This window comes from Urocitellus parryii, chromosome Y, assembly GCF_045843805.1.
Source record: "Urocitellus parryii isolate mUroPar1 chromosome Y, mUroPar1.hap1, whole genome shotgun sequence".
NCBI lineage: Eukaryota > Metazoa > Chordata > Mammalia > Rodentia > Sciuridae > Urocitellus > Urocitellus parryii.
Window position 1 is genome coordinate 12,105,492 of NC_135548.1, and position 26,320 is coordinate 12,131,811.

Genomic DNA, 26,320 nt, shown 5'->3' on the forward strand with positions numbered 1-26,320 from the left:
AATCATTTTCTCTTCTGTGAAGTTGTTTTTTTTTTCCATTTGATAACATTCCATGTGTCTCTTTTTCTTTGGAATTATATCTGAAAGAATCATTGCCCTGATCAGTGTTATAGAACTTTTCCTCTTATATTGTCTCCCTGTGGTTTTATAGTTTCTGGTACATTTATCTTTAGTCCCTCTGGAGTTGATTGTTTTACCATAATATTTGTAATATGAAACTGTAATATATCCTTATTTGAAATTTCAAAAGGAGATATATTTTGCAGAATTTCCCAAATTTTTGGCTATGTGAGTCTATCTTGACTAGTGCATATTCATTATATAGCATAATGGGTTTCCTTGTGGCATATTCATATATATGTCATCTTTGAGTTGATCAATGAATGTAATTGTTGATGAGGACCCAATTCATCCTTTTGTGTGTAGATACATAATTTTCCTAACAGCATTTATTGAAGAGATAGTCCTTCTCCACTCTGAGTTCTTGGTACCTTTGTCAAAAAAAAAGCCTGTAAATATGTGGGATTTCTAGTCTGTTTCATTGTTTGTTTTATGCCAGTTTTATACTGTTGTGCTTTCTAGTACTTTGTAGCATATTTTGAGGCCAGGTAATGTGATGCCTCCAGCTCTGTCCTGCTTACTCAAGACTTATTTGGCTGGTCACAGTTAGTTGTAGTTTTAATTGAATTTAAAACATTTTTTTCATTGTGTAAAAATGCAAATGGAATTTTGATAAAGATTGTGTTGAACTTGTAGGTGTTTGGAGTAGTATACTTATTGTACATTAAGCCTTCCAATCCATGAATGAGGCATGTCTATTTGTGTCTTCTTCAATTTCTTTCATCAACATATTGTAGAATCAGTGTACAAGTCTCTTGCCTCCTTAGTTTATTCCTAGATAATTTATTCTTTTTGAAGCTATTGTAAATGGTATTATTTTCCTTTCAGATAAATTTGTTATTAGTACATAGAAATGTGACAGCTCTTTGTTTATTTGTGTTTTGATCCTACGACTTTTCTAAATTCATGTATTAGTTTTACCAGATTTTTGTGGTGTATGTGAGTTTTTTTTAATATATTTATTTTTTTAAATTATAGGTGGCATTGCATAAATCAATGCCACTATGGGTCTATGAACAATATGTAGGGCTAAAGATATATGTTTACAAATAAATAGAATTCATCACCAATAGACATTTAATGAGCATTCCTTAGGTGCCAGGCCCTATTTTTAAAATATTTAATAGTGACGGTGGCTGGCTTGCCACGAACCCCACAGGAAGATCCTTGCAAGGGGCCTTCCACTTAGTCCAGGGATGCTAGCCATCGTGGCAGCCGCCGTGGACCACAAAGGTCAGAGGAAAGGAGGGAGCCAGCCTGGCATATGGAGGAACAGCCAAGCAGACCCAAGACAACACGTCTTCCCTGACCTAACTGATCACTCACTGGGCATGCCTCACTTTCAGGGCAGCGGGGACAGCCACTGCACTACCAACCTTGGCTCAGCGTTTGGCTTCAAGGTACCAATGCTGCCTGGCTTCCCGGAAAACATGAGCTAGCTGAAAAGCCTGCTGACCCAGGTTCATGCCAAGGACTCAACATGGCCCTGCATAAGGCCTCAACGCAATCGCTGTCGCACAACCTGCTGCCCAATCTTCTGCCTGTCACCTACAAGTATATCTAGGAGACAGATGGCTTCAGCCTTGGAGTGTTCCTGCTGGAGAGCTGCACGTCCATCCCACTGCACAACCACCCTTGCGTGCACAATAAGCTCAAGGTCCTCTATGGCACGTGCACATCAGCTGTACTGACAAGTTTGAGGCGGAGAGCGGGCAGCAACCACTGTCTGTGCTTCGAGAGCAGTAGATCGCCCCCACTTCAGGCCCTAGAGTGAGAGGCAGTCGGCCAGGAGTGCTGGCACTTTATGGCTGAGTACACTGAAGTCAGCGGCCTCTGCATCCTCAAGCCTCACTGGGTCAAGCTGCAACGGATTTACGTGGTGGACGGACACACTGCTGCCTTCCTGGACATCCTTGTCCCACCCTACAACCCGGAGGGATGGCTGTGACTGCCACTATTACCATATCGAAGGAGGCCTCTGGCTTTGCCAATGACCTGCCCTGAGAGGTGTGGCTCCTGTAAATCCCTCAGGCTGAAGACTTCTGGTTCTAGGGGGAGCCCTATCCAGGTCTCCAGGTCTTCCCTTGAAGCAAATGGCGCCCTGGAACTTTGGGCAGAAGACATGCCATACCCTTATCAGCCTGGCTGGCTGTGGCCCTGCACAAAAGCTCCCTCTCTCTTCGCCCCCCCCCATCTTGGGTATTGGATTTACTGAAGTGAGCAGCAGCTGATTGCTCTGCAGGTTGTGAAGCAGGGGTGTCTGGACTATAGACACCGGGTATGGTTTTGGGGGCAGGGTAGGAGGGGGGCTAGGTTTCCTGTACTTTCATTGCCGCTGGGGCTTTGATTTGTGGGAGTGGGCAAGGGACTCTGAAAGCTCTTCAACCTAGAGCCATAATGAAAATATTCTTCCTTGGTAACCCATTCTGTACAGAAAATACTAAACGATTATCTTAATCCCAACCCTTTGGTAAATAGGATTTGTTTTTAGCTGCTGCCATTTTAACCTTTTGATCCTCATAGTTTTAACTTATTGACTGAGCATGATCTAGTGGTTTGAAGTGTTTGTAGTTCAATTCATTGTTACAGAGGAAATTCTAAGAGTTGAGCTACTTTGAAAGTGAGTTGTCTTGTCTAATTAATTCCCTGTAAAATGTCAATCATCTTTTCAGAATTTGGGTATCACTGTAAAAACAACTATACATGTCAAGGACAAGATTTATTATCTTTCTTCAGCTTGCCCAGTAGCCACATCTGGTTTACCCCAGCAGACATCTACTAAGTAATCACCTGTATATCTCAGTGACAGTTGGTCATTTAGGGCTCATCTTCCCCCAAGAATCTCCAGATCTGTGAGTTGAGCAGGTCTCTTGTTGCAGATTCACCTTAAATGCAAAGACCATGTTATCCTCAAGTGACTTTTTTTCTTGTCTCAATGTACTTTAAGAGTTGATAGTGTAATCCTGTGTTTTCTAACCAGAAGATTCAGAGAACCTAAATTGGTTATGCTTCCAAACAACTGAATGTAAAACACCTCTAGCCAACTGTTGAATTCCATGCCCCTGTTTATTTCCAGTATCTTTCTGTAAAAGAACGCAAATATTGTTTTGATGACTGTTTCATATTATCCCAGGAACTCTACTGTTCCAGTGGGCTATGGTTCTAGCTGGTTTGCTAGAAGTGTTACCTCAGCCTTTATCCTCAAATAATAGTGTGCTGTAAATTTGTTTCATCTGATGTGGATTTCTGTAGGAAGGAGTAGAATGAAGAGGTAGAAGGAATGGTTGGTCTAGCCTAAAGAAAAAAATAAATAGCTGTATTACTAGCTATTTAGGGCGCCAAAACTTAGGATAAAGTATTTCCTGCACCCAACTCCTGAAATAAACAGTTGTGCTATCTATAGCTTTATTTTTGTCCTTTTTGTAGGCAGAGAAACTTTACCTTATGTACAAATGTATTAACACCATTTACTTAAGCCACAGAGCACTATTTGCCTCCTTTTACTATTTATAGGATTCTTTTTTTCACATAACTTTTCATAAAACCAAACTGTAGAAATAAACACATTAAAATTTGCGCAGCTGTCATCTAAGCCCTCTTGATTGACTTGGTCATGTGGCAGTAGAGTTCTAATATTCATAATAAAGTGATTTACTACTATTGTTGAAAAGTGTTGCCTCTATAAGGGAACAATATGTGCCTTTCCCTCTTGATGCACACTAGGTTACAGAGACCCAGAGTAAATATGTATTTTTCCCAATTTTTAAAATAGTATGAAAAAGCAAATTCTTGGAGAGTGATTTTTTTCCCTTAAACGGAAAAGATGCCACACCACATGCCACTAAAAACCTTTTGTAAATCCTGACACAGGCATATATCATGCATTTCCTCGAGGGCTGCAAAAATTACCTTATTGTAGTTTTCCTGGTAGTGTGGGTTAAAAAGCCTTGAGGGCAATCTGAAGCAGCTCTTCAGGCCTTTCAGTTTGAAATAAATTTTAGGTATGCAAATGCTGATTTTCTTAGAAAACTTCACTAAATAAAATTTATTCATAGCACAATAATGTGCATAATTATCAGTCACATACTGTTGTAAATTACATTGTAGCAAAAAGTTGATTAATGTACAAGCATTGTTAATAGTATTGTAGTGTTGCGCATATTACAATGCAATCTGGAGTACATTAACCTATAGAAACACATCATGGAAATTGAACAGCAATAAAGAATTATGAAAGACTTAATTACAAAAAAGTATTAACATTCTCAATTATAAGCAATTTGTAAGAAAAAAAGCTTAAGATGCTTTTCAAAGGAATAAATTATTCCAGTCCAAAATGGCAATATAATCTATCTGTGGTTTAGTTTAATGAGAAAAAGGAAGATTTTGGTTCACTAATAACTTCTGAGTAAATTAATGGTGAAAAATGTAACATTTTAATGAGACATTACAGAGAGAATATGCTCATTACAAAGTGAATGTGGTGCAGAAAAACTCTTGCATCTCTATGCATAAACTGTTAGTCAAGACTAAGTGTGCTGCTACTGTATTTCCATATAATTCTGTAATATAGATTGATTTTGTAGGAACTATGGTATAAAAATAATCTTTCCCCTAGGAAAGACTAGTGAGCAAACAAAATTAATTCCTTTTTTTTCTTTTGAATAATAAATGCAATAATTGCTTATTACCGATGAGAGGCATCTAAATACTTTTGAAGATTTAAAATTCCCTAATCTTAGCAGTGACTGGTTATATGAATGCAGAATATTATGTACCTACATAGGATTTTGAGGGGATTTTTTACTGTGATTTGATGGATTGAATTTATACTTGCTGCTTTTAATTAATGAAAATAATAGTATGTTTTATCAACAGGAGTGAGCATTCCCTGTCTCTCACTATGTGATGCCTCGCATCATCTTTAAATATACAATCAAAAAGGCCATAAACAAATGTGAGCCTTTGAGTTGGACTTTTATAACCATGAGCCAAATTAAACCCTTTAAAAAAGAAAAAAAAGAAATACTGCTATTAAGGTGTATTGTTTTTAGGATAACAGAATATGAGTACATGTACTGTCCAAAAAAACATATCATTATATAATAAATTATATAAAGTATTAGATATTATAACAATAGGAATACATTAAATTTATAGAAATATATACACTAATACACCCAATCATCAAAGAAATAAATCACATTTTCCCTCAAGTGTACACAAAATATTTTTTTAGGACAGATTGTGTGTTAGGTTCCCCCCCAAATTTAAAAAAATTAAGAACATTGACACTGTATATAGTGTATGTTTTTTTACTACAGTTGAATGAAACTAGAAATTAATAAAGAAATGAAAAATGGGAAAATTTATAACTATGTAGAAATTAAACAACATACTCCTGAACAAAAAAAAAATGAAGCAAATAAGAAATCAGAATGTGTAGTAGAATGTATCTTGAGAGAAATGAAAAGCAAAACCCAACTCAGAAACTTAAGAGAAGTAACAAAACCAGGAAGTTTATAGCAAATTTTGTCAGAATAAGTAAATTCAATAAATCTACAAAAAGAAATGAGAGCTTACACAGCCAACCTAATGGTATTATTATGATCTTTTTTTGCAGTGCTGGTGATAGACCCAAGAGCCTCACATATTCTGGAAAACCACTCTATACTGAGCAACATACCAGGAAAATAGGAACAAAGTCATTAAAATACAAAATAAATACAATCAAGCACTAATAAATAAAAGGGTGAATTATAAAATAATAGAGAAAAAGTCAACAACCAGTGAGAATTTTTTTTTCTTAGAAAGGTAAGCCAAACTAATATAAATTACTTAGATTAAAATAAAAATCAGAAAAGAGAATACTCAAATAAATTAAATCAGAAATGAACAAGAAAACATTCTAATTGATTCCACAAGGGAAAAATCATGCAGCAGAGATTACTATTAGGTTAAGGAAAATATGCAACAATAAAGATGACCTAGAAGAAAATGATAAATTTCTAAAAACATACAACTTACTAATATTGAAGTATGAAGAAATAGAACATGCCTGTAATAGGTAGGGGATCTAAATAAGTTAGATCACTAAATAAGTTAGATCCCTAAATAAGTTAAAAACATAAATCCCAAGACCAGACCAATTAACAGGTAAATTCTCCTATTTTTTTTAATATGCCAATTCTTTAATTTAAACTCTTCTTGAAAAGTGGAAATAAGATATCACAATTAATTTTATGAGTACAGCATTATCCTGATACTAGTATTAGACAATTGTATTAAAACAAGATAAAATTACAGGTTAATATCCCTTATTAAAATAGATGTGAATCACTCAAAGAATAATAGCAGAAAGTTATCTAATAGTATATTGAAAGATCACACAAATGCTCAAATCAATTAACATGATATATCACATTTAAATAAATACATGATTAGGAAAGAATCTAAATAGATGTAGAGAAAAAATTTACAAAAATTAGCATATTTTCATGGCAAAAAAATCTCATAATAAACTTAGTAAGTAGGATTTCAATTCAATATAATCAAATCAGTATATGAAAAGCCCACAGCTAATATTATAATCAACAATAAAAAATATAAAGCTTTTCTTTTAATATTAGGAGCAAGACAATGAGGCCCACCTTTATCACTTTTCTTCCATATAATACTGGTAGTATTTTTCAGAGAAATAGTGGACGAAAAGGAATAAAAATATCTGCATTGTAAAGAATTGAAAATATCTCTGTTTTCACATGACTTAATCTTACATGTAGATTCCTCCTAATGAGTCTACAAATAATTTTGTCAAAATAAGTAAATCCAGTAAGTTTACAAGATATGAAATCAACAAACAAAATTCAGTTATATTTCATATGCTAACAATAAACTTTAAAAGCAAAAAATTAAATATAATTTACAATAGCATCAAAAACAGTAAGATAATTCAGAGTCAACTTAATTAAAAGGTGAAAATTGTACACTGAAAACTATGAAATATAGATAAAAGAAATTAAAGCAGGTACAAATAAAATAAACATCCTGTGATTTTGTTTTAAGAGTTGATATGGTTAAAATATCTCTAACACCCAAAGTAGTTTTTAAATTCAATAGTATCCTCCACACAATGCCAATGGCCTTTGCTGTGGACATAGCAAAGGCAATATTTATTTTTACATTAATCCATATAAAACCACAAAAGCCACAAGGAGCCAAATTAATTTTGACAGTGAATAATGTTGAAGGAGGCATCACAATTCTTGATTTCAAAATATACTACATAGTTTATTAAAATGTTATTTTACTTACATAATGACAGATATATGGAACATTGAAACAGATAACTTAGAAATAAAACACACATATATGCCAAACGAACTTCAGCAACGTTTTCAAAAAGACAAAGGGGAAAGGACAATGTTTGTAACAAATACTAATAAGGAAATTGAATATACACTAGAAAAAGAATAAAAGTAAATTTTTTTATCTTACATCATACCAAAAAAAGAACATCAATAGATATTAAAGACTTAAATGTAATACCTGTACTGAAGGACACCAAAAATTAACCACTGTAGAAATTAGGAGCTTTTTATCAGTAACTTTTCTTGGATATGATTTCTTGGTTATAAAACCAAACCACAGACAACAAAAACTAAAATGGAGACGTGGAACTAAAAAGCTTCTACACAGCAGAGGAAACAATCAAAACAATGAAAATGAAATTACAGAATTAAAGAAAATAACTTCAAAACACATACCCAATAAAGGATTAATATCTAAAATATATTTTAAAAATTCTACAGTAAGAATAACAACCACTCAATAAAAACATGTGCCAAGCTCTTTTATTTTCCAACCTATGCTTTTGGCCCCTTTGTCAAGAATCAAATGAATATATACATGTTGGTTTTTCTCTGTGTCTTGAATTCTAGTCCATTGATTTCTGTGTACACTTTAGCAATTACCATGCTTCTTATTGTTGTTGTTGTTTTATGTCTCTTCAGTGTAATTTGAAATGAGTATTTGAATTCCTCCAGCATATTTTTTTTTTTTGCTTAAGACTTTTAGACTATTCTTGAGGATAACTTCAATTTAGACTGCTTGAGCTTCACATGTTCTCATCCTTCCATAGGCTACCTTGTCCAGGGTTGCAATATTCTAAGGGTCAGGGTGAGAATTAAAGCATGGGAAGAATTGAAACGAACTTGAAACTAATACCACATTAAGTTTCTTGAATTTTGTGTTTTAAACCTCATCACAAGAGCAAATAGAATGATTATTTTCACCACAAGAAACATTATTTGACAGTCAAAAATATAACCGAACTCAAAGTTTGTTGAAAGAATATTATAAAAAAAGGACTTAATTGCTAAGTGGTGACATGGCTTCTTTCACTTAGCAAAATATCTTCGGAGTTCATTCCTATAATTGTAAATGGCAGGGGACCTCATCAGTCATGGGTAGGCAAATGATCACATTGCCACTACCAGATTATGGAAAATTACGCAACAAAACAGATGACCTAGAAGAAAATGTCAATTTTTTAAAAACATGCAACTTACCAATATTGAAGTATGAAGAAATATAATATGCCAGTAATAGGTAAGGGAACTAAATAAGAAATGACAACCAGTTAAAAAGACAAAGCCTGCAGCTTTGCCCCTGCCATTTTTGGCACTAGTTATTTAGTACCCAGCAATGCATTGGCCAGAACTGCATTCCTCCCACGAGTTGAAGCCAGGAGGACTGTGAGCACTCTCTAGGCTCCAAACAGCAAAAGGTGTGCATCAACCCCAACCGCTTCCTCCAGGGGACTGCAGGGCTGCCTCCTGTGCTCTGGCCGAGACAGGGAATGCTTCCAACAGTACCGCCACCTGGGCAAGTTCTGCTGCACCTCCCTGCAGTGGAAGCAGCTCCTGCAACACGAGCCATCCTTCCATCTCCAGGGTGCTCTCTTTTCTGCTCTGCCCCACTACCCATAACGTGGCCCAGCCCCAATATCGCTGAGCACAGCCCCACCCTCGAGTCACAGTTGCACGCAGCTCACACGCACAGACACAAGCACAGATGCACGCATGCACAGATGCACCACAAACTGCTTCTGCAGAGTGGGTTTTCCGCAGCCTAGAAGTGTCTGGCAGATGGTGGAGAAGCACATGTCTTCAATTCAGTGAGGTCCTTCCTGCTGAAGGATGCTTGGGCTTCTCTGCTCCTGGCCATGCAGCTTTGTCGCCATCTGAGAAAATGTCCCTGCCATCCTTTCCACATCCCAGTTCCTAGTGAGGATGTGGGGCCTCCCATAAGGGCAGCCTGGTGCTCACCACTGCACTCCTGTTGGCCATTGTGGATCTGGGAGGAGAGCCTCAAGTAGGGAGAGTGCCAGTGTGTTCAGCAGCTTGTGGGGTGCAACCCCTGCTGGAGTGGCATCCTGGGACCAGAGCTGGCTGGGGTAGTACATGGGGAGGAGGCGAACTGTGTCTCTCCCTGCAAGGTCGTTCATGGAGGGGTGACCTGCTTAGGCCTGTGGGGGATGGGACCCTGGCTGAAGAGTTCTTAGAGAACCAGGAGTAGAGTTGGGTAGGGACTCAGTGGGGAAGGAAGTGGTTGAAGTAGGAACCCCATGGGGTAGGAGCTTGGTAGGGTAGAGCAGGGGAGGGGACATACTGTGCCTGTCCTGGGAGGCAGTGACTGAAGGGGTGACCATGCTGAGGCTTGTGGGGCAAGGGACCTTGCTGGAGATTTTAGGGGACATGAGCTGGGTGGGGTAGTGCCTTGGGAGGAGGTGCACTGTGCCTGTTGCTGCTAAGCATTGCCTCCTAATGTCTCTGCGCAAAGCCCTGCCCTCACGCACAGGTGCATGCATGACTCACACAAGCCTGGGTGGGCATATCACAAACTGCTTCTGCGCCATGTGTGTGTTTCCAGGTATGCAGAAATCGCCAGCAGACCATGAAGAAGCATGTTCCTTCAAGTCCTGGAGATCCTTCCTGCTGGACCCTGGAAGAGAGCCTCAGGTAGGGAGGGCTTCAGTATCCTCAGTGGTATGTGATGTATGACCCTGGTTGGAGATGTGTTGGGGAACCGAAATTGATGGGGTAGGTGCTAGGTGAGGGAGTGTGTGAGGAGGGGGTACAATTTGCAGTTGCTGTGAAGTGGTGCCTGGAGAGGGTGCTCATGCTGAGGCCTGTGGGGGCACTGACCTGGCTGAATAGGCTTCAGGGGACTGGAGATTCAAGGTGGGGTAGGAGCTGGGTAGGGTAGTTTGTGGGGAGGGGCCGCACTGTGCTTGTACCTCTGAGGCTATGCTTGGAGAGAATGCTCTTGCTGAGGCCTGGGGGTGCAAAGCCCTCACTGGAGAGGTGTCAGGGCACCAGGTGCTGGAGGGGGTACTGCATGAGGAAGGCGCACACTGTGCCTTTCCCTGTGAGGTAATGCCTAGAGTGTATGCTTGTGCTTAGGCCTCTAGGGGTGAAGCCCTGGCTGGAGAGGCATTGGGGGACCAGAGCTAAGTCAGATAGGAGCTTGGTGAAATGCTTTGAGGTGTATGTTGTCCAGTGTGTCATACTCATGCCTCATGGAAACTTGATTATCAGTTGGTTTTGTCTTAAAATGGAAAATAAACTGTACCTGAAATAGTCAGTTTTTTAAGGCATTTTTCTGATGTCTTCTGATGACATTTTGCTCTGTTGAGACATGCATTTATAATAATATGTCTTTGTAATAACACATATTTCATGTCAATTTTTGTTCATACAAGCAGTTATAGTCAGAAAAAATGTTTTTTTTTTTCACTTCATCATTTGTAATGTTTTCCAGCTAAAGTGGAATTTTCTGAATATTTCTCTATGTGTCTGTTTGTATACATATACATGCATGACTATGTGTGTGCATATATATGTATATATTATGAATAATTAATATATATATATATATATATATATATATATATATATATATAGAGAGAGAGAGAGAGAGAGAGAGAGAGAGAGAGAGAGAAGTACAGAAAGACTATTTTTTTTTGAATTTTTAATATTTATTTTTTAGTTCTCGGCAGACACAACATCTTTGTTGGTATGTGGTGCTGAGGATCGAACCCGGGTCGCACGCATACCAGGCGAGCGCGCTACCGCTTGAGCCACATCCCCAGCCCCAGAAAGACTATTTTTATATTAGGTAAATTAATTTGTATTTGTATGGGTACTCTGGTGTGTTTTTGCTATAAAATTTGAACTTAAAAATGAAGTATCTGATATTAAATAGTTAATAAACAGAAAAATGAAATAAACCAAAAAATGAAAGTTGGGAATGTATGGTCTTCTGCTACACTAATTATTCTGTAACTGAACTTTGAATATCAGATATTTATCAGATAATATCAGTAACACAGTGAGACTGATGATGTGGCAAGACCATCACTATGAAATGTATTTAAGAAATTCAGATTATCAGCTGTGTTTTCCTTTTATTCTTTTAATCTTAGTTTTTTTCACTCTTTGCAAAGTATAAACTATCACAACCTCATTTTCTCATCTAGTATAGCTACCAAAATAATTTGTTTAGACAATTCATATTCTTCAATAGGTTACATGATCTTAAACGTTTGAGAAAAATATTTTCAACTGTTTTTATGTTATTTACATATCTGTGATTTTTTTCATTTTTAATTAGAACACATGTAATGGGAGGTAATATCTCTATATTTCAATGTTGAAAATTTTAAAGGTCTTAATCATAGTACTTGTTGTAATACAGAGCTATATACATACCAAATAATAATAGTAATTTGAAAAGATAGAACATAATGACAATTAAACAGGAGGATTGCAAGTTCAAGAGCAGCATCAGCAACTCTGTGAGACCCTTTATCAAAAATTGTTCCATCTATATCACTGAAATAAAATGTTGTGGATCTAACCAGTGGTATAGCTCCCCTGGGTTCAGTGTCCAGTGTTTGAGAAGAAATGAATAAAAATAAATGAAAAAAGAACGAATGAGTTGATAACAGTTTCATGAAATAAACATGTATTTTCTAAGGTAACCTATTAAAGGTTGTTTTTTTTTTTAATTTAGGTGGAACAAATAAAAGAATGAGGTTATTTTGTCCTAATGATAATATTATAAAACTCATAAAACTTATTTTGATAATTTTATATTACTGAAAAATTGGAATATTACTTTAATTATTTATATTTCTCTGTGTTAATAACTAGTTGCCAGCTAGTTATATCTAGTGTATAGTGGGCATGGTTCTGCCACCATTCTTTGACAATATCAATTATTTAATCATAATAATAACTAGTTTCCAGCTAATTATATATAGTGTATAGTGGGCTTGGTTCTGCACCATTCTTTGATAATATCAATTATTTAATCATAAATATGGCTTAAGAATCCTAATCTTAGGAGGCTTACTGAGGCTTGAGTGTGAGTGGAAAATATTGAATATGAAAATAATAACAAGGACTCTGGAAAATGTTTATTTTTTCTCTCTCTTTCTCTGATTAATGTGGGAATCTATCTATATGTCTATTCATTTATTTAGAAACAGATTTGATTGGATATTGAAAAGGCAACTTGATATTATTGGTTTTTATATGAAAAGAGAGGAAACAGTCCCCTTGTCCTCTATGAAGCACCAGAAGATGTGTTTTCTTTCTTTTTTTAAAAAAAATCTATATTTTTAAGATTTATTTATTTATTTATTTATTTATTTATTTATTTTCTCATTTTTTTATTATTAGTTGTTCAAAACATTACAAAGCTCATGGCATCTTTGATATAAGGAGAGCAACTAAGAACAGAATAGGGAGGAAGAGCATGAGAAGAAGATCACCATTAAACAGGGATGAGAAGGGGGAGGGAAAGAGAGAGAGAAGGGAGATTGCATGGTAAAGGAAGGAGACCCTCAGTGTTATACAAAATTACATATAAGAGGAAGTGTGGGGAAAGGGGAAAAAAACAAGAGAGAGAAATGAATTACAGTAGATGGGATATAGAGAGAAGATGGGAGGGGAGGGAAGGGGAGGGGGGATAGTAGAGGATAGGAAAGGCAGCAGAATGCAACAGACACTAGTATGGCAGTATGTAAAATAATGGATGTGTTACCGATGTGATGTGTTTTCTTTCACGTCATGTCATCAAGATCTGAACCATTTGCTATTTTGGAGCTGAGGAAATTTACTTATTTTCTTTCTGTTCCTGTTTCTCTATCTCAAAGGTAGCAATAAATATAGCAGCTTGTTTATGATATTTTCCAATAGTTTTAAATAAATGATGTGGAGACAGCTGTAGACATATGCAGACAGTGCCCCAGAAAAATAACAGTGACTCTTGCCACTGTCATTCATCTCATGGTCCTTTGTTGTCATATTACAACAGTGCTGGAGGATCATAGAGATTTAATCCCTTACAGTATCATTGATTCTCTGTGATCTAAATTGTGACAGATAATCTTTCTGAGTCTGGTTTGTCATAAATCAGTTGGTGATGAATGGTTCATTTCCTGCACAGATGTTTGACAAAGTTTATTCATTGTTCATACACTGTTGGGTGACATTCTTAGAATGCATTCAGCTGCAGTTATTTTAAATGTTATTACTAACAGCCTCCCGAATTGTCTCCATGACACCTATCTTGTGAAGCTTTTACTATTATTTTCAGCTACATCAGAAATTTCCTTCTAAAAATAAATTTACTCTTGTCACATTACTTCAGATGTACCTTTAAGATAAAAATAAAAACAAATAAGAAACTAACATAAATATAATGAATTTCTTTTGTTAGTCAATAGCTAAACATACTATAGAAGTTTCCTAATTTAGTTCTTCCAGTGATTCTGCAATAGAAGTGATTGTTTTCTCAATTTTAAGTGCTGAGGAGACTGTTAGAAGTAAAATGAATCATGTTCTAACAGCATGATCTTCTCTTTCTTATTGAGACTTAATGAAGAATCTATCAGTGATTTTCTGCTCCTTGAAACTTAGAACTTAACATGCTTTTATGCACTGAAAACAAATACTAAAAACAAACAAAATGTCATGTTTTACATCTTTGTTAAGGTAATAGTATAATTAAAAACCCTATGTATCAGCAGTCTGATATAAGAAAAAAATCTTTTAAATATTTGCATCAATATTTCTGGAAATAATTTGAAAAAGTGATCTAAGGTATTTGAAAAAAAGCTATAACACTTCACTGAAATAAATAGCACTGTTATTGTTTTTGAGGAAATCATAATATCAGGATATGGTGAATTAAAAATAATTTTTAAGGTTAAGCTATAATGGATAATACTTAAATAGATTAAATTTAATGAAAAAATTTGTATAGGATGCATAAGTATGATCAAGCATAACTAATCATAATAGAGATACCTGTAAAATAAGAGTAGTTCTACCGAATATTTAACTGTATCATGATAGTATAAAAAAACATTATAGTGTGGACGCAAGCTAGCAGATCTATTATATGAGAATAACACTGGATAACTAGAAAATTTCTAATTCTTTTGAAAATGAATTTGATAAATTAATTGTAGAACTTGAAATTTTTTAGTATTAAGTTCATTTCTAGAAATCTTGCCTGAAGCTACATTAAAAAAGTGTGATATTTTATAATGAGCACATATATTATAATTTAAGCAGTAGAACATATTGTGTGTTCAAGTTCCTACAGGCATGACATTAAGCACTTTAAAGCAGAAGAACAAGTTGTAGGTAAATTCTTCTCAGTGACATTATCACCTGTATCTTTAGTAGAACTGCATAAGCATCTCAATAAAGTTTAGAATCAATGCACAATTAATGAAGGCTGCCAGTAATTTTTATGTAATTTTTCATCTACCATCTTTAGAAATGTAATTAATATATAATTTGCCTACAATAAACATAATATTAGCATTTCAACTATTTTGCAGAAATATGATTCCTGTCTCATCACAGTGAAAACTTTAATAAATTTAGTATAGTCCTTAAAATATTTATTATAAATATTATGTTAATTCATTATAGAGATCAGTCTAGTTTATACTCTTTACTAAAAATGGCATTTTAAACAAAAATTGCATATTTATAGATACTTCCATTTTATTTTCAGATGTGCATCTATAAGAAAAGCAGATTTTTGTGAAAAGTATTTAAAATTACTTTTTGATTAGCTACAATGTATATTATGCAATTTTCTAAGAACACTGTGAAGTATGTACACATTAAAAAAATTTAAGCATATATGTAAATATTTTAGTATATACATATGCACATGTATGCAACATAATGCAGTGTTTTGATGTTCTAGCACAGAAGGATTGGAATAATAAAAATTGGAATATTTTTATTAATCTTTCAGTTTCCATTACACTAAATTCTAAACTGGCAAGCTGGAATGGATATATTTCTCTCAATACAACATAAACTAAAAGAAATAAAGAAAATTAAGATTTTTAAATTAATTTAACAACTACCTATTGTGTTAAAAGATAGTGAGGTCCTGAAATTAGAATACAAATTAAAATCTGTATATATTTTTAAATATTTGAGCTCTATTAATTTTTGTACATGAGTCCAAAATAACAACGAAAATACCTAAATCCACAACCTAAGAGACCAAATTTCCACAATAACTAATTACATAACTATTCTATCCCTATTCCATGGTAACTCCTGGAAATGACTAGAAGTTTTTCTAGTAGTAATAGTAATAGTAATAGTAGGTAAATGTTAATGTTTTTAATTACCCAAATTAGGTTTTCAATTTGTAATCTCTTTATGGTTTATTTATTATTTCTGCCCACATGAGGTTAAGAGATATGTGGGAGGGAAGCCCTGAATGGGACTATGTAAATTTCCCAGGAGTTACATAACAAAATACCACAAACTGTGTAGCTAACAACAGAAATTTATTTCTCAAAATTCTAGCAGTCAGAATGTGAAATCAAGGTGTAAGCAAGGCTGTGCTCCTTCTGAGACTCTGGATAAATTCCATCCTTTCCTCTTCCTAGCTTTGGTGATAACTCTTAATCCTCCTTATTTTTGTCAGCTTGCAGCTGCATCATTCCAATCTGCTTCTGTTCTCACAGGTCCCTCCCTTCCCATTATCTTATTATATATAGTCCTTCAAGCATATTAGTTAAGGGGCAACATTAATTCCCTCATTTTTACTGTGTGATATAAACCTATTGGATTTTACCATCTTGGCCATTTTTTTTTTAAACTCACAGATTAATTTTGTTCAAATTATAATTTAAAATAAACAACTTACAAGAATGACAGGTTTATTGTATGTTTTATTTCACAAGCCCAAGCACTGTTAAGTACCCCATTTTGTAATGCCATTTGAACATTCTTAAGTTAGATATATACACAGTTATTTTGTATAAAATATGCTGGCATTTTAAATCTATAATTTTCATGTAAGATTGAATTAATTTAAATGACGTTTAAGAAAAATCAAATAATAATTCCTTTAAAATAAGATCTCAGACATTTTAAGTGTGTACTAGAATAATATTAACAATCCACATTGTTTGGACAACCAAGGTACCCTTTAACAGATGAATCGATGAAGAAATTATGGTGTATATATACACAATGGAATATTACTCAGCCTTAAGAAGAATGAACATATGACATTTGCTTGTTTATTGATGGGACTGAAGTTATCATGCTAAGTGATATAAACAAGTCTCAAAAAAACCAAAGGCCAAATGTTCTCTCGGAGATGTGGATGCTAACCCATAACAAGGGTCTGGGAAGTATAGGAATTCACTGAATTGGACAAAAGGGACTAAAGGGGATGGGGGATGGGAATAGGAAAAAAAGTAGAATGAATTGCACATATTTTTTCTATGCTCATATGAACACATGACCAGTGTACCCACACAAGAATGGAATAAAAATTGGAATGGCTTGCACACCATGTATGCATAATATGTTAAAATACACCCTAAGGTCATGTGTATGTGAAAAACAAATTTAAAATAGGAAAAAAAATACTTTTATATAGGTTTTGTATTCAAAATGCCATTCCATGCTGTCAGTGATGAGAAATAAAGTAATGTTTTCTGTTAAATAAAAATAATCTGTATTTGCATAGTTTCCTTTCCCAGAATGTTTATATGGTCATTTGCTTTGTTGTTATTGCCTAGCATTCTTTTTTTCCATTTGAAAGACTCCCTATAGCAACTCCCATAAATTAGGTTTAGTGATAATTAACTCACTCACTTTTTTTTCCTAGAAAGTTGTTAATTTTTCTTAATTTTTAAAGGAAAGTATTGCTAGTGCTCTCTTCTTGATTGTTAAATTGTTTTTAACAATTGTGTGTGTGCATTGTTTTTCTTTGAAAAATTAAATATCATATCTGACCTAAATTTTTTCCATAATATCCACTGATGATTTTCTGGAAGCTCCATCATAGGAGATAAATCACTGTTCAGTTCTTGTGTTCAGAATTTTGTATTTTTATTTTAATTTATTTTAGTCACTGATAGGAACTTATTTATTTATTTGTTTGTTTGTTTATTTATATTCAGTACTATAAATCAAACAGCCTAAGAGCTTTCTGGTACTGTGATAGTAGGAGCAAATGTGACTCCATTTTGTTTTATGACTTCATCCTGTAAAACAACCATGCCAAGTAGAAGAGTCATGACTGGAGCAAGATGTTCTTTTTCTTTTGTTATAGAAACCTTTAAGAACACGGAACTACCTATTGGGGCATTGTTTCTGTAACTAGGGTAATGGGGCTCTCTTTCTGTAACTGGGGTGACTGGGCTAACTGTGATTGGTTAGGCTTCCCTCTGCTTGACTGCACTGTCCCGCTTCTGTAACCTGGCTTGCTTGCATTGGCTAGACCCCCTGAACATCCCTTTTTGGGTTTTCAGGCTTATAAGGAGTGCCCTTGCAATTGTTTGAGGCTGATCAGGAACAGCTTTATGTTCTGGTCAGCCGCCACTGGTGTGCTTCAGTAAAGGCTTGATTCGATTATATGTGAGTGGTCTGGAAGTCAGTTTATGAAACCCTTGGACGAAGCTTTAACTATAACAGTACATTCCCAAAACATCAGATCAAAGGTGAAGTTTTTGTTGATGCTTTTGTTGACATTTTATTCCTTTTATTTTTCCCCTTACCAGCTTTGCCATCTTATACCTATTCTTTCCATTTAATAGAAACTCCATTATTTATAGTTCCTCACTTATTTTTTTCTTCTTCATAGCTAAAACTGTCATATAATTTAGATATTGATCTTTATTTTTCTAGCATACTGACATATTATGAAGTGGTCTTTTTGTGAATTCATGAAATAAATCACTTCCTTTTACATTTAATGTTTTCACATTCATTGTACAATGTACATAACACACACATTTTATGGTTGAATTCTAGCTTCTCTCACATCAACAGGCAGGTGTGGGAGTGGGAGGGAGTTGAGAAACTTGAGAAGATTGCAAACCAGTGATAGGTGCCCACTGAACTAGGATTTAATAAGATTACTCCATGTTTTTTCTCTACTCATGAATTGTGATAACTATGGATAATATGCTACACATTGTGAGAATTAAATTATGTGTGTCAACTTGCATAAGTGTGGTACTTAGTGTTTTAGATGTTGAAGTGAAGGGATTTTATGATATGCTTAATATCTACAATCAGTTTATTTTAATAAAGGACATTAGTGTCATTAATGTGTGTGGGTCTCATCAAATCAGTTAAAAGCCTCAACAATAATAACAAGTTTTCCTGGGAAAATAATTCTATCCCAGTACTGTAACACAGAAATCCTGCATGAATTTCTAGTTTGGCAGACATAGGATTACATTCTGACTTGTGAGGTGTGACCAGTGGTTTGACTACATGTTTAGAAACTCAGAAATCTGGCAATAAAGAATTATTGGGAAGAGGTAAGTGGTTTTGTATCTCTGAATGGGTTAAAAAAAATGAGAATTTTTGTGAGAAAAAATAACTGTGTACTGTTGTATCATGTCACAAATATTTGGGATTTTTAAAAGTATTATTTTGCAGATGTATGTTCTTACCCCTACTCATTCTCTGAATCTTCTGAAGTATTAACATTTTTGGCCAGCAATCTCTTCTCTCTGATAAGAATAATGATGATGATGATGATGATGATGATGATGATGATGATGATAATACTGATATCCCTTTTTTAGTGGGTTTTGAGTTAGCTTTATTTTCTTCATGTAGCAATCTTACATTGAAAGCACAAAGTAAAACAAAAAAATGAAAAATTCAAAAAATACCTTAAAAGACATTTTTTCCTTAGTTAAGAAATTTTAAATTTTATTCATGTTTCATTAATTGTTTTAGATGGAAAAAAGAAAATAATTTGCATAAAGAATATAATAATAGTATCCAAAGATTGAAGATACACAAACAATATTGCTGAAAATGTGGACCAAGAAAGTTCCAAAATATTTTACAATAAACAGAGAGGAAAAATTCTAATATTGTAGAAAAAGTTCTAACCAGGGAGTAGTATAATCATTTTTAATGTCAACAAGAATTTTATTTGAAGATTAATTCCATACTAAAACAAGTAATTTTTGTTTATTAAACCCCATGAAGTTAGTAGTTGGTTTTCTAATTCCTAAAAAAATCAAAATTATTCAGGGAGTAAAATTGCAAAATAAATATTGATAATATGAACTATAATGTCTTTTTTCATTAAAATGTATAGGAGTGTGTTGATAAGCAAATTGTGTTCTTTTAAATTTCTTGATGATACGTGATTTTAAGTGTAAAAATACATATTTCCCACATAGGAAAACAAACTCTTTATAGTTGTGTAAAAAACACACTAAAATCAGAAATACATTTCAAAATTTAGGAATATAAACATTTTTCCAATCAGAAATTTCAAAAGCATGTTTACATTATATATTTTTATTTCAATATAATACATACCTAAATTGCATATATTACTTTGAGTTTTGTGTACTTCATATTTTGTTTAATAGATGCATTCCTGCTATCATATATATATTTTATGTCTTTTTAAAAATTATCTAGTATTTACAATATCTATATAAAATATTTAGCTTTAAATTTTATTATTTGTTTGCTACATGTGGTGGTGGGAATTGAACATGGACTTTTTGCTTGGTAAATGCTCTATCACCTAAGCCCACATGCCCCACCCTGAAGTTTATTCTGGAGAGATATGATTTTGTTATATGATTGAAGCTATGACCAACAATTAGCTGGGGGATGTTCGTACATACTGATGCTAGTGTTAACTATTTTTGCAAGTATAAAAAAATCATGCAGCTAAATAAAAGTTGATTAATTCAGAAGCCTATACTCATAAATTTAAATTTGTTTATACATATATCTTAACATGTTAAAAATATTTTCTACACAAACTTACTACAAAATTTCTCTAGGAGACATGTTATTGCTCAGCAAAAAAAAAAAAATTGGAGTAGAATTCAGTGTCAGGATTAGGGTAACACAGAAGTTAGAATCAGGGTAAGTGATAAGTACTTTCTTTTGAGTATGTGAAACTATACGTAGCAATTACCAGTTCCCAACTGGCAACTGATCTTGTGCAGCTCTTGGAAAATTCAGATTAAAACAAATTTTACCATTCAGTCACACATTATTTACAGATTTGGCAAAAAAAGTACTTGCTCCCCACATGTGCATATTCCTGAAAGTTTGGACATTGTCTTGGTTTACATTGAATTCCTAAAACTTCTTTAGTTGTGAAGCAAATAGAGAGTAAGTAACAGATTTGTTTGAGAAAATTTATTCACTTAGTTGAATAGTGAGACAACATTTCTAAAACAAAAATTCTTAGTTATTTTAAAAATTTTGATAGCATTCATTATCTTTCAGAGTTTTGTATATATTATTTCATGCCCTCCCAGTTTTTAAGGGTCTGGCTTGAAAAATCAACTGAAATCATTTTTGCTTACTTCTAAATATAACCAGTCAATTTTTAGCTCTTTTAAAATTCTGTCATTTTTCAGATTAGGCATTAATATCTATCTATCTATTTATCTATCTATCTATCTATCTATCTAGACATAGTATCTTTATTTATTTTTATGTGGTACTGAAGATTGAACCCTTGTCCTCCAATGTGTGAGGCAGGTACTCTACCACTGAGTTAGAGCCCCAGCACCAAGGTTAGGCATTTTTATAATAATGTGCCTTGGAATGGGTTTGTTGTAATTTTTTATTTTTTTTTTTTTTACATTTGGAGTCCTGTATGCCTCCTGTATTTTATTTTCTGTTTTATTTTTTTAGATTTGGGAACTTTTCTTGCTTCATGGAAAATGTTTTGCATTCCTTTAATTTATATCTCAGAGCCCCTATAAATCCTAGATTTGACCTTATATATATAACTCCACATTTCTTGAAAATTCTGTTCATATTCTCTTAACATCTTTTCTCCATGATCAAATTTCTTTGCCAAGATTATGTATATTGTTTTTGTTACCTCAATATCTATTTTTCAGATGATCTAGTCTGTTGGTAATGCTTTCCATTGAATTTATAATCTGGTTTATCATTTTCAATTTCAAGAATTTCCAATTGATTCTTCTTCAAAATATGTATCTCATTCTTGACATGACCTTTCACTTCTTATATTTTCTCTCTGAGTCCAATCCTTACATCATTTTTTACCACTTAGATTATCTTATCTACAAACTTTCTAAATTCATTCCTTGACATTTCCTTACTGCAGTGTCAGTGGAGTCTATTTTGAATCATTCTGTTTTGTTTGGGATGTTTTCTTCTCTTGTGTTTTTTTTTTTTTTTCATATTGTTTAGTGTCTACCCATCTATTCAAATGGACCTGAAGCCATGGGGTTTCTACTCTACCAGCTTTTAGTTTTCTTGTAGGTTTCCAGTACCTCAGAGATTAAGGGGAGTCAAATAACTGCAAAAAAACCTATGCATATAACATATAGTAATAAATTAAGTATTTAGTTTCTATTATGAAATCTACAATGTTGATTGACAAAATAAACATAAATTGTAGCGTCAGCAATTTCTATCAGTAAAGATAGTAGTTAATCATGAATTATGTCCATCATAAACTCAATTGATATTACCTATGACTTCCAGTATTTTAACTTCTTCTATAGCATTAGTGGTGGGGTTTGACATTTTACAAACTAAGCAGTGGTAAGAGAAGTTAAAAATAGAACTAATTAAGAAGAAAAGATCAGGCAGACATGGATTTGCAATTTTCAAATAGGGCTGATCCATAGACAACGTAGGGTGCATTGTTTACGAGGAGGGAAGAGAATAAATAGAGGTAAAGGAAAAATTAGAGGAAGAGTTAAAGAGAGAACAATGAGTCTGGCTTCTGTTTGTTTATTTTCTATTTATTTATAGATTTTTAAATTAGTGCATTATAGACATACACAACATTAAAATTCACCATGCTTTATTCATATTTGTACAGAAAGAATTTGTTTTTTTTCATTCTATTGTTCATCCCCCTGTTCATCCTTCCTGCCTTCCCTGTAACCCCTTCCTGTACTCCACAGATATTGCTGCTATTTTTTTTAATTTCCCTTTTTCCAATATATGGTCAAGCATTCACATATGAGGGGAAACATTCAACCCTTTGCTTTCTGAGTGTGGCTTGTTTCACTAAGAATTGTGTTCTCATTTTATCAATTTTCCACCTAGTGCCATCACTTAATTCTTCTTAATGAATAAGTAAAACTTTTATTGTGTATATATACCATGTATTCTTTATCCATTAGTCTGTAGATGGGCATGTGGGCTGGTTCTGTAAATAGGTTATTATGAGTTGTGTTGCTATAAGTACTGATGTCCCTGTGTTTCTATAGTATGCTGATTCCAGATACTGGATATATACCAAGGAATGGGACAACTGAGTCAGATGGTGGTTCTATTCCAAGTTTCGAAAGGGATATTCATACAGTTTTCCAGGATGGCTGTACTAATTTGCAGCCCTACCAACACTGCATTAGTGTATATTTCCCAATACATATTCTCTTTTAAAATTATTTTCAGGTGTACGTACAATAAAGTCTATTTTGACATATTATACATACATGCACAATAACTTCCCATTCTTGTGCTATATATACTGTGGAGTTACACAGGTGTGTATTCATATAAGAACATAGGAAACTTATACCTGTTTTATTCTACTGTTTTTCCTATTCCCATTTCCTCCTTTCCCTTCATCCTCCTATGTCTAATCCAATAAACTTTATTCTTCCTTTCCCCAAAAATGTTCTCTCTGATATGTGGATCCCCCCACAAACAATATTCTTTTTTTTCTTTGAGAGAGAGAGAGAGAGAGAGAGAGAGAGAGAGAGAGAGAGAGAGAATTTTTTAATATTTATTTTTTTAGTTATCAGCGGGCACAACATCTTTGTTTGTATGTGGTGCTGAGAATCGAACCTGGGCCGCATGCATGCCAGGCAAGCGTGCTACCACTTGAGCCACATCCCCAGCACCCCCCACAATATTCTTGATAATTGATATTTTGAGTGGAGTGAGCTAAAATCTTTATGTATTTCTTTTTTAATCTAATAGTTTTATTGCAGTATAGGGAAAGAGCAAGGGCACAATAATACAGACTCTCTCTTCCTTGTAGTTTTTATTTGAATTTACCTGATTCCTAGAGACGTTGAAATTCTTATTTAGATTTTGTGTACATTTAGTAATTGAGGGTTTCATTTTTTAGTCTTTTTTTTATTCTGAATATTAATTTCCTGAGCATCAGATGAAAAATATTTTCTCACATTGGTAGGCTCTCTGTTCACATTCTTGTTTCCTTTGTTATGCAGAAGTTTTGAAATTTGAATTTATCCCACTTATTGATGCTTAGTTTTATTTCTTGTGCTTTAGAAGTCTTGTTAAGTTGATAATTTTGTCAATATGTTGGAGTTTTGGGCCACATTTTCTTTAAGCAAGTGTAGAGTTTCTGGTTTAATTCCTAGGTCTTTGATCCACTTGGATTTGGCTTTTGTGCAGGGTGAGAGGGATCAAGTTTTATGTTTTTCTACATATGGATATTCAGTTTTCATAGCACCACTTGTTAAAGTCTCTCTTTTATCCAACGTATATTTTTGGCACTTTGTTGCATATCAGGTCACTGTATCTTTCTGAATTTGTCTGTGTTTTCTATTCCATTCATATTCAGGTCTGTTTTTGTGCCAATATAATGTTGTTTTTTAAATTAAATCTGTGTGATATAATTGAATATCTGGTACTGTGAAACTCGCAGCATCACTCTTATGGTTCAGGATACATTTGGCTCTTCTACACTTCTGTGTTAAAATGAATTTGAGAAATATATTTTTGTGTGTCATAAAAAATGTCTGTGTTGTGAAGGGTGTCATTAATATTTTGATTCCGATTGTACTGAGTCTGTTCACTGGTTAAGGTAGTATGATCATTCTGATAATACTGATTTTCTAATTCAAGAACTTTGGAAGTATTTCCACTTCTTAAGGTTGTCTTCAATTTGTTTTTCTTCACCATTTTATAATGTTCATTGTTGAGTTTTTACATCTCCTAGGTTAGATATTTTTCCAAGTATTTTTTAGGGTTTTTTGAATAAGACATTTTTCCCAATTGTTTTGAAGCAGGTTTGCTATTGTAATATAGGAATGCAATTGATTTATGTATTACGTTCTTGTATCAGCTCATTTAGTAGATTTGTTATCAGCACTATAAATTTTCTGATGGAACATTTTAAATTATCTAAGTAAAATGTTCATGTCATAAGTAAACAGAGGCAACATGACTTTTTCTTTCTCATGTGTATGCCATTAGATTTCTTCTCTTGCCTGTTTGCTCTGGATCGAGATTCAATGAGTGGTGAACGTTTACTTTTTTGTTTTGTTTTTTTTTTGTTTTTGTTTTTTTTTTGTTTTTAGAAAAAATCTTTCATTTTTAAAATTTCATTTGTTTTTGGCATTTGGCTTATCACATACAGCTTCTATAATTTTGAAGAAATCAACTTCCATCACTCCTCCCTCTGGTATTCTAAACCTTAATGGGTGCTGAGTGTTGTGAACAGGCCTTTCTGAATCTATTGATTATCTCATGGAATTTTTGTACTTAAATTTGTTTATATAGTAAATTGTGTGTGTGTGTGTGTGTGTGTACATATGTATACATACATATATATGTAATTAAAAAAATTGTTTTGGTATTGGGAATTGAACCAAGGCATAGTTTAAAAATTAGGTTCATATGCCATTATGTACTTTTCAATTTTTTCCACATTTTTGTTAATGCATTATAGAATGATGGGATTTATTGTTACACATTGACATATTAATCTAATATAAAAATAAGCAATATCATTCCCTAGTGTCTCCATTTCCTTTTTTCTTCCCTCCCCATGTCCTTTTACTCCTTATTTGTTTCTTCTTTTTAGATATATGTGACAGTAGAGTACATTTGGAGATATTATACATGGGTAGAATATACCTTATCCTAATTAGGATCCCATTCATGTTGTTGTACATGGGGTGGAATTTCACTGGTCATGTATTTATATATAAACATAACTTTATGTCCAGTTCATTCTCATGTCTTTCCTATTCTCATGCTGTTCCCTTACCTTTATTCTCCTTTGTATACTACAGTGAACTTCTGTTATTCCCTCCCCACTCCTTATTGTGTATTAGCATCCACATATAAAAGAAAATATTTGGCCTTTGGTTTTGGGGACTGACTTATTTCACTTAGCTTGATAGTCTCTAATTCCATCAATTTACTGGCAAATGCCTTAATTTTATTTTTCTTTAAGGATGAGTCATGTTCCATTTTGTATATATATAACCACATATTATTTTGTATATATGATTTTAAGAGAGACTAGGTTGAAGGGTCAGAAGATTGGAAAAGAAAAGCTATGGGCATGGTTCTGCAATTCTCATGTATCCTTATGGAGAATAAAATTGACACTTGTACCCCAGGCCATTTGTTCAAGACTAGAACAGTCCATCCCAAATAGGGTGCATCAAAGTCACTTGGAGAGCTCACTCAAACTCAGACTTCTGGTCCTCAACTCAGAGTGTCTGACTCAGGTGCCAGGCGTGGGCCTGAGCGTCTGTATTTCTTACAAGCCTCCAGGTTTTGCTAATTCTCATGGTCTAAAACTTTCAACTGATATTCCTAGTCTGGAAATTTCAGGGACAATGAAGGTGACATATGGTCCTCCTTGG

General features: G+C 33.9%; 2 pseudogenes; both read left to right on the forward strand.

The window, feature by feature from the left end:
- The first annotated feature begins 1,455 nt into the window (after positions 1–1,455).
- On the forward strand, positions 1,456–2,208 carry LOC144250920 (2-aminoethanethiol dioxygenase-like; annotated as a pseudogene).
- Positions 2,209–2,213: 5 nt separating this feature from the next.
- The window catches only part of LOC144251173 (cold shock domain-containing protein E1 pseudogene), a 53,941-nt pseudogene continuing 29,834 nt past the window's right edge, over positions 2,214–26,320 (forward strand).